The 13,746-nt window shown below is 28.6% G+C and overlaps 1 long non-coding RNA gene across 2 annotated transcripts; it reads left to right on the top strand.

Moving 5' to 3' along the window:
- Nucleotides 1-8,060: 8,060 nt before the first annotated feature.
- On the top strand, nt 8,061-11,387 carry LOC137831153 (uncharacterized). Of its 2 annotated transcripts, XR_011084358.1 has the most exons (5): nt 8,061-8,253; nt 8,561-8,618; nt 8,813-9,243; nt 10,985-11,059; nt 11,163-11,382. It is a non-coding gene; the product is annotated as an uncharacterized LOC137831153 (long non-coding RNA). The 2 variants fall into 2 exon arrangements; XR_011084357.1 differs by lacking the exon at nt 10,985-11,059 and having other exon boundaries at nt 11,163-11,387.
- The last annotated feature ends 2,359 nt before the right edge of the window (nt 11,388-13,746 follow it).

Consider the following 13,746-nt stretch of genomic DNA (forward strand, 5'->3'; position numbering starts at 1 on the left):
AATAGGAGTTGTGAGAAAGAGGGGGTGGTGGTGCCCACTTGGGTTTGGGTTCCCTAAAATGTTCAGGTATTAGCTGAGCTGTTTCTGTCCTCTAGAGACTCCTGTACGTAGCATACAAACCAAGTAATGAAAAAGCTACCATAACTCTAGAGAAAAGACATTTCGAACAATTCAAGAATGCTAAACAGTGTTTTGGGAAACACCTGTGGAAGTTCATTCTATTTTTGTTCTTTTAATCGAATTGGTATAATTTAAAAAAACTATTCATATGCGTGTCTAACATGCAATGTTTTATTATGGAAAACTTCTCTAAGCATGTTTACAAGTTTTTGTAAAAGTAAAGTTGTACCTGTTTGACATAATTTTAGTGAAAGGAGAATCTGTATTTGACCTACATGTGTGATACTAATACGATTATAATTATTTTTATGTTAAACTAAAGTTGTGCATTTTTTACATTATTTCTATATAGAATTATTTCATTATTTATACTAATATTAATACACATGGTTTTATATAAAAAAAAATAATATGATAATAATAATTGTTTATATAAAAATATTATTTGTCAAATGTAAAAATTATTATCTGCATAATTATTATAAAAAAGGATTAATAGGTTATTTTATAAAAACTTTAACAAAAATAAATATGTTAAAAATTTAGAAATCATTGTAAGGATTGTAAATAGAAATTGCAGTGGAATTAGCTTGTTAGTTTTATACAGTTATATATTAATATTTGTTTCAATATTTTGTGTGATAATGTGAGAAAATAAAGTTATAAATCAATAGTGCAAAATAAAAAAAGGGAAATTAATAATGGAAATTGAAAGGAAATTTTACAATCAACCTTGTCTATATGGACAATGGCTTCTATTATGACATTCATTTTAACAATAAGAACATTTTTTGATTTATTTGGAATTCACTCATTCATTTCGTTATGAATACGATGAGTATTCGATCTTCATAATTAATGTTGTCGCATCATGGGTTAGGTATGAAATTTTGTCTCGTGTAAGTAAACTAATAAACCTCATTTTGAATTGGATGAAATTGACCACAAAAGTTTTGTAGATATTGTGGAGATTGTACACTAGGACAACAAATGTTTTTAACTATAAATAATAAAATGAACAAATAACAATGACATGAGGACAAGTCAGTCGAAGAGCTTGAAGCTCCCCATAATCACCCATTTAGTTAATTTAACTATGTATGACCTAGGTCGACGTCGAAGTTGGAGAGTGACTATCTCTTGAACATCACTCTGAATTTTCTGGATTATATCTTTGCACATGACACAGTAGATTGTTGTTCATTTTTTCTTAGTAAGGCTGTAATGTCTTCAAGATATTGATGTTATACAGTAACATGCATTTTATCTTGGTCCTTTTTTCGATAAACCAAGACTTTGTTCTTTGAAATGTTGTCTTAACAAGAGTCCAAATGAGTAAGGATTGCGCTCCCTTCAAAATAGAGTCCATGCTTTCAGTTAGATTTGTTGTCAATTGCTCGTACATCCTACCTTCATCATAGGCCTGAGTTCACTTTCCTAATAATATTTGATTAATCCAAGAGACTACTTGCTAAAATTATGATCTCATCACTTGTTCGTAGAGCAAACTGTTTCATTTCATAATCTGTGATATTGCCATAAATGAAACTAGTGGAACATGTAGTGAATTTGTAATACTTCTTACAACAAGTACGATGTTCCTCCCTTAATAATTGTTGAGGTTTCTCCTACTAGTAGGGCAATAGTTCCTCTGATTTGTTTTTGTCACCAGTAAATTTCATCAAGTTAATCGGGTAATGCGATAATTTGGGTTTCGACAAGGTATTCATCAATCCCATTAGACTTTAATCAACTGCACAAAGAAGATATGAGAGGTCGAACAAAAATATAATGGTCAAAGTACCATCAAAGATGGATAGTAATGTAGTCTAGTTGACATAATTGTCTCATTTAAGGTATTTAGTTTAGCGGTAATGGTCATTCGTGTGACACGACAACATACATGCATGGTGCATTAACCATACTATTTGGTACATAATTCAACAACAATGTAAGTTTACTTTGTATTAATTTTCATGATATAATTTTCTTTATCTAAAATTTGACATTATTTTCCAACAGTACGACATGCCATGGGAGACAACCTCAACCACAACCTCCTTATCACTATGTTAAGTCTTCTTCTTATGATTAATAATTTTATTTTGGTCAGTCCAGTCAGTTTAGTCTTTAATAACCATCAATGTCCATATACATGAATCATTATCACCACTTATCTTTTCATTCTTCACACCAACAAATTTCCTACAAATACAATATTTTTCTTAATCAACCAGATCATTTTTTCAGTCCACTAAATATGTTTGGAATTTCAACATTTACCCTTCCATCTATGACATCATCCATGAACTATTATCAGCCCACAATGTCCTTACAAGACCCAATAATGAAGGTGACAACGATGATAACAAAGACAAATGATGATCCACTTCCACCTCCTTCTGATCATCACCCTCCACGAAGGTCTTAAAAGAAAAATAAAAAGATCACCTTATGACAATTCCTCTAATAAATAAATTACTTAATGTAATATAACAATATTCATATTATAATTTAATTACAATTGCATTATTTGCTTTTTTTTCCCTTTCTTCATTTTGGACTCAAATTTATAGGTTCATTTTTTCCACATTTATTAATTTCTACATTCTTAATCTTTTTTTTTTATAATTTCTAAAGAATTACTTATTAATCTTTTATTTATTGCCCAAATTTTGCAATATTAATTTTTAATTTCACAATTAATATTTTTATATAAAAAATTTATACTAAAATGTCAAACACATTTTTTAGATAATACACTACGTTATAAGAATGTCATGCACAAATAATGTAAAAAGTGCACCACTTTAACTTAATATAAAAACAACTAAAATCATACAACTTCATCTAAAATAAATAAAAAAATTAACATTAATAAAATTGTGTTGTTCAAATATAACTTCTTCTCTCAAATTAAAGAGCTTACAAGACTATTTTTTTTAGAAATCTAATCATGTTACATGCAGATATTCGAGTCAACATATCCATATGGAATTTTCAAGATCTGTTAATTTTGTCAATCTTTTGTAAACTGTACTAATTAAGAAATTTTAGTAAAAATAAATAAGAATATATATATATATATATATATATATATATATAAAAGGAATGTGTTTGTTGGGAGATTTGGATTAATAGGTATAAAAGGAAAGTTTATTTGAAATTTGGTGAAGAAGCTTGAAAACAAAAGAGTGGATCCATACCCTTCTTTTTACCATTTTCCTTAAGTGATGCATCAATTAAGGACACGTTCTATGTACGGAGGGTGACCTATCCCCTACCGGCGGGCTATGAGTCTGTCTCTTGAGCTTTCTTTACTTGGTCTTCACTTTTATCTTCTCATTAATGTGAGGTTGAAAAATGGTAATATATGTGACTGATGGAGAAAGAATTCATTGGTTATTAATTAAATACTATTAATGTGAACCTCATTATTTATTATTTGCGTCCATTCTCTCGTCGACTTTTCTCTATTATCTCAGAGTAACTTACTGCAACATTTTCATTTAAATTTCAGGTTAAACTTCTACTAATATATTTTAGCTATGTTTTTCAAACGTAAACCTCAATCGTTGATGATAATATATATAATGCAATGAAGAAACGAGTGTAAAAGTGGCTATATTTATACATATATATGTGAAGGTTACCTTGCCCTAACAAAGTCATATAAAAAAAGAATTGACTAAAAGATTTTGTCTCAAAAAAGGACAATGGAAAATACAATTAGGAACGTAATTTCTATAATCAGTATTCGGTGGGGCGTGGTAGAAGAATCCATTATTGAATAATTAACAATGATTTTGGTGACATTATTAAATGAGTTTGGTTTGGTGTATCCCTCAACAGTATGGTAGGAGAGAAGCACTTTTTTAGAGGAAAAAGTATTAAGACTATGACCATAAGCCCTATTTTTGCTTCCTTTTCCTTGTGCCCTTCATGCATCTAAATCTGTCGGTGGCAATATACATAATCATTTAATCACAATTATTTTAATATGTGCTATTTATAATTTGTGACTTTGGCATATCTTTCAGTAGTTGGCAAGGAATATAGATACGAAAATTTTAATTCACCAAAGCACCCTTCTAAAACTATCTTCAAAACGTGTTACTCCTTGTGCATGTAAAGGGTGCCATGGACATTACCCACTTGACTTTCCTATCAAACAAAATATCTCGTCAAAACAAGTGTGCTTGCTTTTGTTTTTGTCCTCTGATGATTACACAAATTCAACATGTTGTTTTGTTTAATGTGTGTATTATAGTCTGGTTAGAATGGACATCTCACTTGTTTTATACAAGGGTTTTTCTTTAGTTTTTTTTTTCTCTTCTGGAATTTTTTTTCCTCTACCAAATAATTCTGTGCCATGGGATGTGTATGGATCAAATCCATTGCTCAAGAAGAGACTTTCAACAACGAGACATTGGCAGTGTTGGTGGCATGCAAAAGCACTCTTAGCATATTTCACAACATAGGACTTTGAGATGTAGGGTTTTTAGACTATTACTTTTTTGTTAAAGAGAAACTACTATGTAACCCTAATGTTAGAGTCTCACAATCTGTGTCCGAACAAGTTTGGAGAGTCATGATTTTATGCTAGAAAAGGAGGAAGGAAAAGAAAAGATGGAGTAAAGAAAAGGAAAAAAGTGTGGAGGCTCAAAATTCAGATTAAACATGCAAGATCACATGCTCTCATCTGTTAAAAAATCTAACCATAAAATATGTTTTTTCTTTATTCTAAAACCAGGGACGAATATAAGGAGACTTAGAGTGACCTGGTCTCATCTTCATCTGTTCTTTCTGATCAATTTTTATTGAGTGTATTTACATAAAAAAAATATTTATGTATATAAAAATATATATTATAATTTTGTATAATACTTTCAAATTTATTACATATATAACTATATGTTTCAATCACGATATATTAGTAGGTGTTATGTGTCTTCATATATTTATTCGTATTAATTAAAATGAATTATAAATTTATACTATCAAAATATAAGCGTATAAATAATGATATTGTTTATTTGATTTTTAATATTAAATATAATTATATATAAATGATAAATTATAATAAAATAAAATTTATGATTTTTTCTTATAATTTATAAATAAGATGTTGAAAAATTATACTTGTGATAAAAAAAATGAAGAGATATTTAAGTGCTTGTGGTATTAAAGTGTTTGTATATATTATTCAAAAATATTTTATTCATCTAATATATTATTTTTCTAACATAGTAATTTTTTTTTGTTTTTTTATTATCATTAATATATATATATATATATATATATATATATATATTATAATACCTTTTTCTTTTGTACATTTTGTGTATGTGAATTTTTTTCTAAATTATTTTTTTTAGCCCATATCTCAAATAGTTATTCTATTAAAAGAAGTTATGTTTTCTATATCCTGATAAACATAAAACCTCATACTTTCATGTGTGGTCAGTAGACATGTATGATAAATTCATACATACCAAGTTTATGTGATATTTACTGAATAAAGTTGTATAAAAGAAGTATAAAAAGATAGAAACCTTGGAACATAAAGTAGGAACTAGTATTTTTTTTAGAGCATCTAACCCTTCTAAACTTTACTCTTTTTATAAATAAACATTCTAAATTTTAATTCTGTCTTAATTAATCCCCAAACTTTATTCTATTTACAAATAGACACCTTGAAATTTATTTTTGTTTCAATTAATCCTTAAATTTTATAATTTTTTTTGTAAATCAACACATAAAGTTTTAATTTTATTATAACTGTTTCTTAAAACTTGTATTTTGTTACAAATATTTTTTGTAACATCTTTGAACTAAATAATTATCATTACTATTATATTCTTTAACTTAAAGTTGTTAAAAAATTATTTTAAAAAAAATAATAAGTTTTAAAAAAGTAATTATAATAAAAAAAAAATTGTAGGTGTCTATTGTAGAAAAGACAAAGTTTAAATATTAATTGCAACAAAATTAGAGTTCAAGATGTCTATTTGTAAATAAGATAAAGTTGGGGAGTAATTAAAGTAAATTTTAAGTTTAGAGTGTTTATTTGTATAAGGGGTAAATTTTAAGGGAAATAAGTGTTTTTCCCTAAATTTTTAGCTGCACCTTAAAAATTGTAGATATTATTACTATATCAATTTGGATTGACTTTGTAGGAAGTATTACCAGAACAAATGTAATAGGGTTGAGGCCTAAAGCTGCAGCCCACACAAAACCCAACATTGATCTTATAGTAAGCCCAACGTATGACTAGAGTTCACATCAAAATAGGGACAATTTCTTCCTGCACCCCATGGTTTCCACCTGCAACTCCATACATTTTTAGATTTCAGAAATACCCTTCTGAAAATGGATTTGGATTTTGGTGTTTATTGGTTAGAGTTTCATGAAGCTTGTGATGAATTTTGTGGTGAAATTCTTGTTGTTTCTTACTTTCGTGGTTGGTGGTGCTAGTTAGAGATAGTCGGTGGTGATATTGGTAGGTGGTTGCATTTCGTTTCTGGTTAGTGTTTCATGTGTTTTTTTTTCTATTATGGAATCAAGAGATTTTCTGAATTATAAAATTTAGAAGCTAATAGGTTGGATTTGTTGCATTTCGAATTGTGCAATTTAGTATAGAAATTTATATTTTAGATTCTAGATATAACTTTTTTAGATTCCTGAAGACTTTTTTTAGATCTGGAATACCTTTTGAATTATACAATCTAGAATGCATTTAAGAAGAGATAGAAAAACACATTTTGGGTTGTATAAACAAGAAGATATTTCCATATCTAAAAGTACCTTTCAAATTTTATCACCTAGCAAGATTATTCTAAATTGTGCAATTTGGAAAATATTTTCCACATCCGAAAATACATTCTAGATTGTATAATCTGATATGCATTTATGGATATGAAAATACCTTATAGAATGTACAATCTGGAATGCATTTCCATATATGGAAATACCTTTTGAATTATCCAAATGGTATTTTTTGTATCTAAAAATACCTTAAGGTCATAAATTTGACTTAGTTTTAAAATGTTTGACTTATCATTTGAAATCTTCATTTTAATAATTGATAAAATGATAATAAAGGTGTTATCTATCATTCATTTTGTGTGTAATTATAAGAGTAATTGTTGAATTATGGAGATGTAATCCCAATTTTGAAGCAAAATATTTGATGAAGTAGATAAGATGTCCGATATGGAATAGTTCATTTAATGAAGTTTGTGGGCAATGAAAATGATTTGGTTGAAAGTGACTATGCACTACAAGAAAATGATTGAATGGTAACTAATTTAGAAACAAAAAATAAATAGTTTCTATAATAACTAATTTAGATACCATTTTATAAACTAAAAATTATTAGTTATTAAAATGGTATCTATTATTAATAAAAATTATAATATAATTAAAAACTATATTTTTGGTAGCTAATAATAAAATAAAAAAAAGGTTTTTTTATAGAGACATTTTTTTAGTTTCTTGTTAAAATGTAATTAGAAACATTTTTTTTAAACTTTTAATCTATTTTAGAAACTAACTTTTGGTGTCTAAAAATAATAAAATTAGAAACTAAATTTATAGTTTCTAATCATTGATACTTAAATTTTTAGTAATTTAGATGTTAATTTTAGAGTAATTAAATTTTATAAAATTAATTATTAATTATTAATTTATAAAATATTTTAAATCGATATAAATAAATTTACTAATTTATTAATTTTAGTATAATATTAAAATAATTGATATCAATTTAAAAATAGTATTTTTAATATTTTAACTTTATTTAAATATAAAATTAAATTAATTATAAATTTAAATTATTATTTAAATTAAAAAATTAAAAAATTAATTTAAATAAAGATGCATATTTTTCAAAAACTTATTTAATTTTTTTAAATATGAGCAAATAACTACAGGTTTTTGAATTTCAAAGTCTCTCTTTAACTTTTTTGTTCATCTATATTTCTGTAAACTTACCGTGCACAAAAGCCCTCTGGAAACACACTCTGCAAACGCACGCACTGCAACGGCAATGACCACGGCGACGGCAACGACAACTCACCCTGCAACAACGGCGATGACAACACATCCTGTAGCAATGGCTAACCTCTTCAAGTAAGTTTCGATTGGTGCTCCATTTTCGCCCTTTGCCTTTTATTTGTGTGCTTGCTCATGGAAGTTCCGCGCAACTTTACTTAATGTGGATCTTAAAACCCTAGATTATGTTCTATGTTGTATTCCCTCATTTACGATCTCTCGGAATCTACAAAAACTTTGAACCTTTTCCAAGTGTTTGAATACCTAGATTTTGTTCTAGGTTGTATTTCCTCATTTACAATCTCTAAGAATCTACGAGAAATATTACTTTTTCCAAGTGTTTGAATAAAACTGTGATTTCTAATCTTGATATGTTTCGTTGCAGATTTTGAATTTTTCTTCCACCTTCTTGTGATGTTTTCGATCCTTTTGAACTCCACCCGGTAATACCTTATCCACTCATCATGTCCCTCTTCCATTTTCATATATGAAATTTATTAGTTTGTTCTATTTCATTCTATTTTCTTGTTCATGTTTCATGAATGCGTTTTTTTTTTAATTAAATTCTGGATCATGTTATTTGTCATTTGAATTAACTTTTTTTTTTTTTATCCTTTTGTTGGTATGTGGACAAAAGATAATGTCTAGAGTTGAAGGTGGTAAGAGGAGTGGCAAAGAGGAGAAGAATTTTCTATTAAAAGGTGTTGAAAGCGTAGACAAAGCTCTGTGCATAGAGAAAAGCTCTTCCAGAATTCAAAATCTTCCAAATCCCTGTTACTTGATTCCAAATCAAAGGCTAAAGATAGCAAAGAAGATAACTTACGTAAGGATAAGAAGTTCGTATGGAATTGGAAATCGTTGAAGGCCCCTTTCCCTCTCTTGCAATAAGAAGTTCAATTGTAGTTTTTATGTCCAAGTCCATGTGATTGAAGGTTGCCTTTGAGTTTCAATAAGAAGAGAATCTAGGTAATGAGGGGAAAACAAGCAGTCTAGTGCATGACAAACCTGAAGTTTTTGTGTTTCAAGAAAACTTGGACACAGTTACGCTAAATGATTATCCTTTACCTGGTAAGACATTCCAACCAATACACAGCTTTAGTCCATACTCCCAAATTCCCAATACTATTTTATTGCGTTTCGGTACTCATAAAAGCAAAAGTAACGATTATATGTTTATTTAGCCTTAACATGCCTTTTATGTAAATGTCCCTTTTCAGCTTAGGCAAAAATAATAGAGCCTAACTTATACTAAAATATTTAATTTATATTGGGAAGAATGTTTGCTTCGGTCAGTTAGGACTGATAGTCAAGGAATTTTTAAGATAGAAGTGAAAATAGTGTAAATTACAAAGTAATTCAGATACAAAGTAATTGACTCAAACTGAAATCTGTAAAGAACTATCAATTCATCTGCATAACTTAGCTTTGCATGTAGTCTTCTAGCTTCACTTTACTGTTCCACTTCCCTCCCTGTGTGTAGCTCCTGACAACTCAATACTTTCTTTCATCCCAACCCCAATTTCCATTTCCTAAACTCCCTCAGCTCAACATTTTTAATCATACTATGTTTTAACTTTAACCACTGTTAATCATTTCTTCTCTTCCGTGTTTCCTATACCAGTCTACATAATAATATTAATAAGAATAAAACAGTAAAAAATGGTTAATTTAGTTATTCTATCTTTTCCAAGTGTGTGATTAGTGACATGGAAATGGAGGGTGATTGTAAAATGTGGAAGGATGAAAGGAAAGGAAGAATGGGAGGGGACAAATTTTTAGCCATAAAAAGCAAAACCGGTGTGTTTTTGAGCATGGGGAAGTGTCTGTTGTCAATGTCATGGAACCACAACCTTGTAACATAATCATACATATTAGCTTCATCGAAGAGTGAGTGAGTGCAGTAATTTTAATCTAGGATAACAGCCACCCTATATCACTTTCTAATCCATATGTTTGTGTACTGTCTATATTCAACAAACATGTCTATCTATTTATTTTGCATCCATCTTTATATAATACTATTTCTCTAGGCTATCTTCTTTTCTGCTTTTATGTAATTTAAGTTCATGATCAAATATACAAATTATTTTTTAATTCAGATTCATATTTCACAGTTACAGTAAATAATTGTGTGTGATTTCTGTGTGAATCCTGTGATGGTGGAGTTTTAGGCCTGTTGGTTCTCAGGGAATAACCAATTATGATTGTTTGACTAGTTTTAATTTAACTCTCTGAAAACTAGGAATGTAGATTTTATGATGTTAGTCTGTCAGATTGGTTGGAACTTGATATATGGTGTTAGAAGTTTCAAAATAATCTGATGTGCAAATAATTGTTATTCTTAATTTCTTTTTTGAAGTAAATGTAGATTAGTAGAGGTGACATGCGAGTATAATTTAGTAGAGAGAGGATCAGAGAGAAACAACTAGAAGAAAACAAAGACTTGTTTATTGGAAAAAGAAAATTATATAGTTGAACCACATGTATTCTAGAGACCTCTACTACTCTCCCATTTGTCCCCTAATTCCCTAATTTTTATGATTGCCCCCTTTCCCTGTATAATTCCCCTTTTATTCTCTGCCCCCATCTAACTAACTGGTTAACTTGTTAATTGGAAAAGTGATGTTTTCACTTAATTCACTACAATCAATTTTATTTTAAAGTCGAACTTCACTAGATTAGAAAATTGGGGTAACACGTATATATATTACTCATCATTGTATTTACTTTTATTTGGTTTGTAGATTGTTAAAACATATATATATTTGTTCAGAGTTTATCCTTAGTTCTTCATTCATTAATTATGCAGTTTTACCTCACTGGTGAAAAATTTAACAAGCTAATATTTCACTGCAAAAATCTTTCTGGACATGTTGAGCCTGTTGTAAGTAAAGGGTTATGTTTTTGCTAGACATCTGACTCCTATCCTTTTTGTTGTTGTATCAAAATTATGGATCCTAAATTCTGAACTATTTTATTTGTAACAGGTATTTACAAATGACCAACATAGAGCACTTGACTCCACACACTCATTTAAGATCATATTCAAAGAGGATGGTTGTGGAACCTTTTAAATATCCAATTTCCTTCATGTACATACCAGTATTGATACTAGTTTTAGATGCAGCATGAGAACTTAAAATATTTCAAATGAATTGATTTTTACATTTGATAAAAAATTATTAAAAAGTTCTAAAAAATTAAAAATTAAATAATTAATTAAATAATAATAATAATAATAATATTTTAAAATAAATTACATTATTTAGAGACCAATATAGTGACCATTTTTTAGTATTTATATATTTGGTCACTAAATGAGTTTCTATATATTTTGGTCACTAAATTGGTTTCAGTGAAATTGGTTGTTAATTTGGTTTCAATATAATTGGTCACTAAATTGGTTTCTATATAATTGGTCACTAAATTGGTTTCTATATAATTGGTCACTAAATTGGTTTTTATTTAATGGTAACTAAATTGGTTTCTAAATTAGAATCTAAATTGATATCTAAAATTAGCGACCATGATTTTAGCCACTTAAGTCTGTTAGTTTCTAAATTAGTTTCTAATTAAGTTAGTGACTAATTTTATCATTTTAGAAACCAAAAATTTAATTTCTAAAAACACTTTTTCTTGTAGTGATGTTAGGATTTTCACAAAAAAATGAGGTAAATAAGATTTTATTGATTTCTGTTATAACTTTGACAAGTCATGTAATTATGATGTATTTGTGGATTTTCTATGCAAAATAACTTCAATGTGTAGAGTGGTGACCTTAGATTTGACAAAGCAAATAGAAAATAAGGAAGAAAGACATTTATTGTTAGGTTGTGAAATTGGTGGTAAGTGCAGAAAATAAAAACATAATTTGGAGGTGAGTGTAACTAGTACACGAAAATATGATTGTCGTTTTAAATTAGGAGGTAAACATGTTGACTAAAACATTAGTTGGTCACCCCTATATGTTGACAGATTAAAAGCGTATGAATATTTCATGGTTGTTGACATGAATAAAAGTCTAGTTATTGATCTCTTTTGTGTGTTTTCCTGACTCTCCTTAAATAGACATGCTCCATGCAACTCCATTCACATTGCATGCTGGAGGCACCATTTTTAGTGGAAAAGATAATGGAGAAAATGATGGAGAAGATCTTTGAGAAGATCCAACTCCTACTTAAGTGGAGGAAATCTCTCATAATTTGGTGGAGAAAATATCTCCAAATTGCATAAAATTCTTTCAAATATTTGCTCCTATTTCAACTTTGACTTTTGCATATTTGACTCATTTTGCAATGGTAGACAATTCCTTTAGACTATTTACTTTAAAAACACAAAATTAACAAAAATAATAGTTAAAGCCCAAATAAACTCAATTATATGAATCTTAATTCAAACAATGAATTTATTTATTATTATATTCAAATAATTTATATTTAATAAGTGTGAATAAATTATATTCATCAACTATCGTCAGACTTTGTATCAATACTCGTCATTGGATATTTGGTCCATGCTACTTAATCTAAATATTCAAGATGAAGCAGTCATGGACCAATGCTACAACTTTCTCTATAAAAAATCACAGTGATGCAAATATTTGGTATGCTAAAAGAGCTAAGGATGGAAAATTTGTTTAACATCATGACTCAACGTCAATAAATTGTGTTTAATTGTATTTTATGATGTTATCACATACTTTCAATTGAAGACAGACATTGTACTTTTAATATTATTATTACTCAATTGTTTTTCATTTCAAATTTTTGTGAGGTTATTTTGTATTATACTATTATTTTGTCATTGTTTCACAATATTTACATCATAGGTTTGAACTTCCTTATCTGTGGCATCTTCATCCACGAAGAGGCAAAAAACGCCTAAGGGTAAGGGTAAAGGCAGACAAAATGATGATGAAGTTCCTATGATCCCACAACAAAGGAGAGAGAGCATTTTAGATTATTCCCGATATTTCCAAACGAAACATCATATGGTTGCATTTGAGAAAAAGTTTCACTACAGAGAAGTCATACCGCTAAAAGTGATAGATTTTCCATTTTTTGCCACATTTAGATTTCAGTTTCAGGAACATTTGAATTTCCAAGGATTGCAACAATTTCTTAGTATCAAACTACTATATCAAGAGGACATGGTCAGAGTTTTTTATTCAAATCTTCATTTAACGACACATGGTTACCTTTTTACTCAGATCGGCACACAAAAGATTATAGTTAGACATAGGGATATGATGAACGTGACGAATCTCAAATATCATGGTTTGCTGTTAAACCCTAGTACCATCCCTAAAGACATACATTTGGTTGTCAACAGACCCTATTAACCATGACAAGAAAATAGGTGCACGATCAAAACGTTAGAACATTAAAAAAAATCACTTTTTAGCAACCACCAAATTCGATCGCTACAAACACTACAATTGGTTGCTAAGCATATTCACAACTGAAACAGTCACCAAATAGATGGAAGCGAAAACCCTAGTCGCAAAGCATTTAGCGACCGAATTATAAATTGGTCACAATTTTTGCGATTGAAATTGCGGCCGCTATTCGG

The sequence above is a fragment of the Phaseolus vulgaris genome, chromosome 11 (genome assembly GCF_051622355.1).
Source record: "Phaseolus vulgaris cultivar YP4 chromosome 11, ASM5162235v1, whole genome shotgun sequence".
NCBI lineage: Eukaryota > Viridiplantae > Streptophyta > Magnoliopsida > Fabales > Fabaceae > Phaseolus > Phaseolus vulgaris.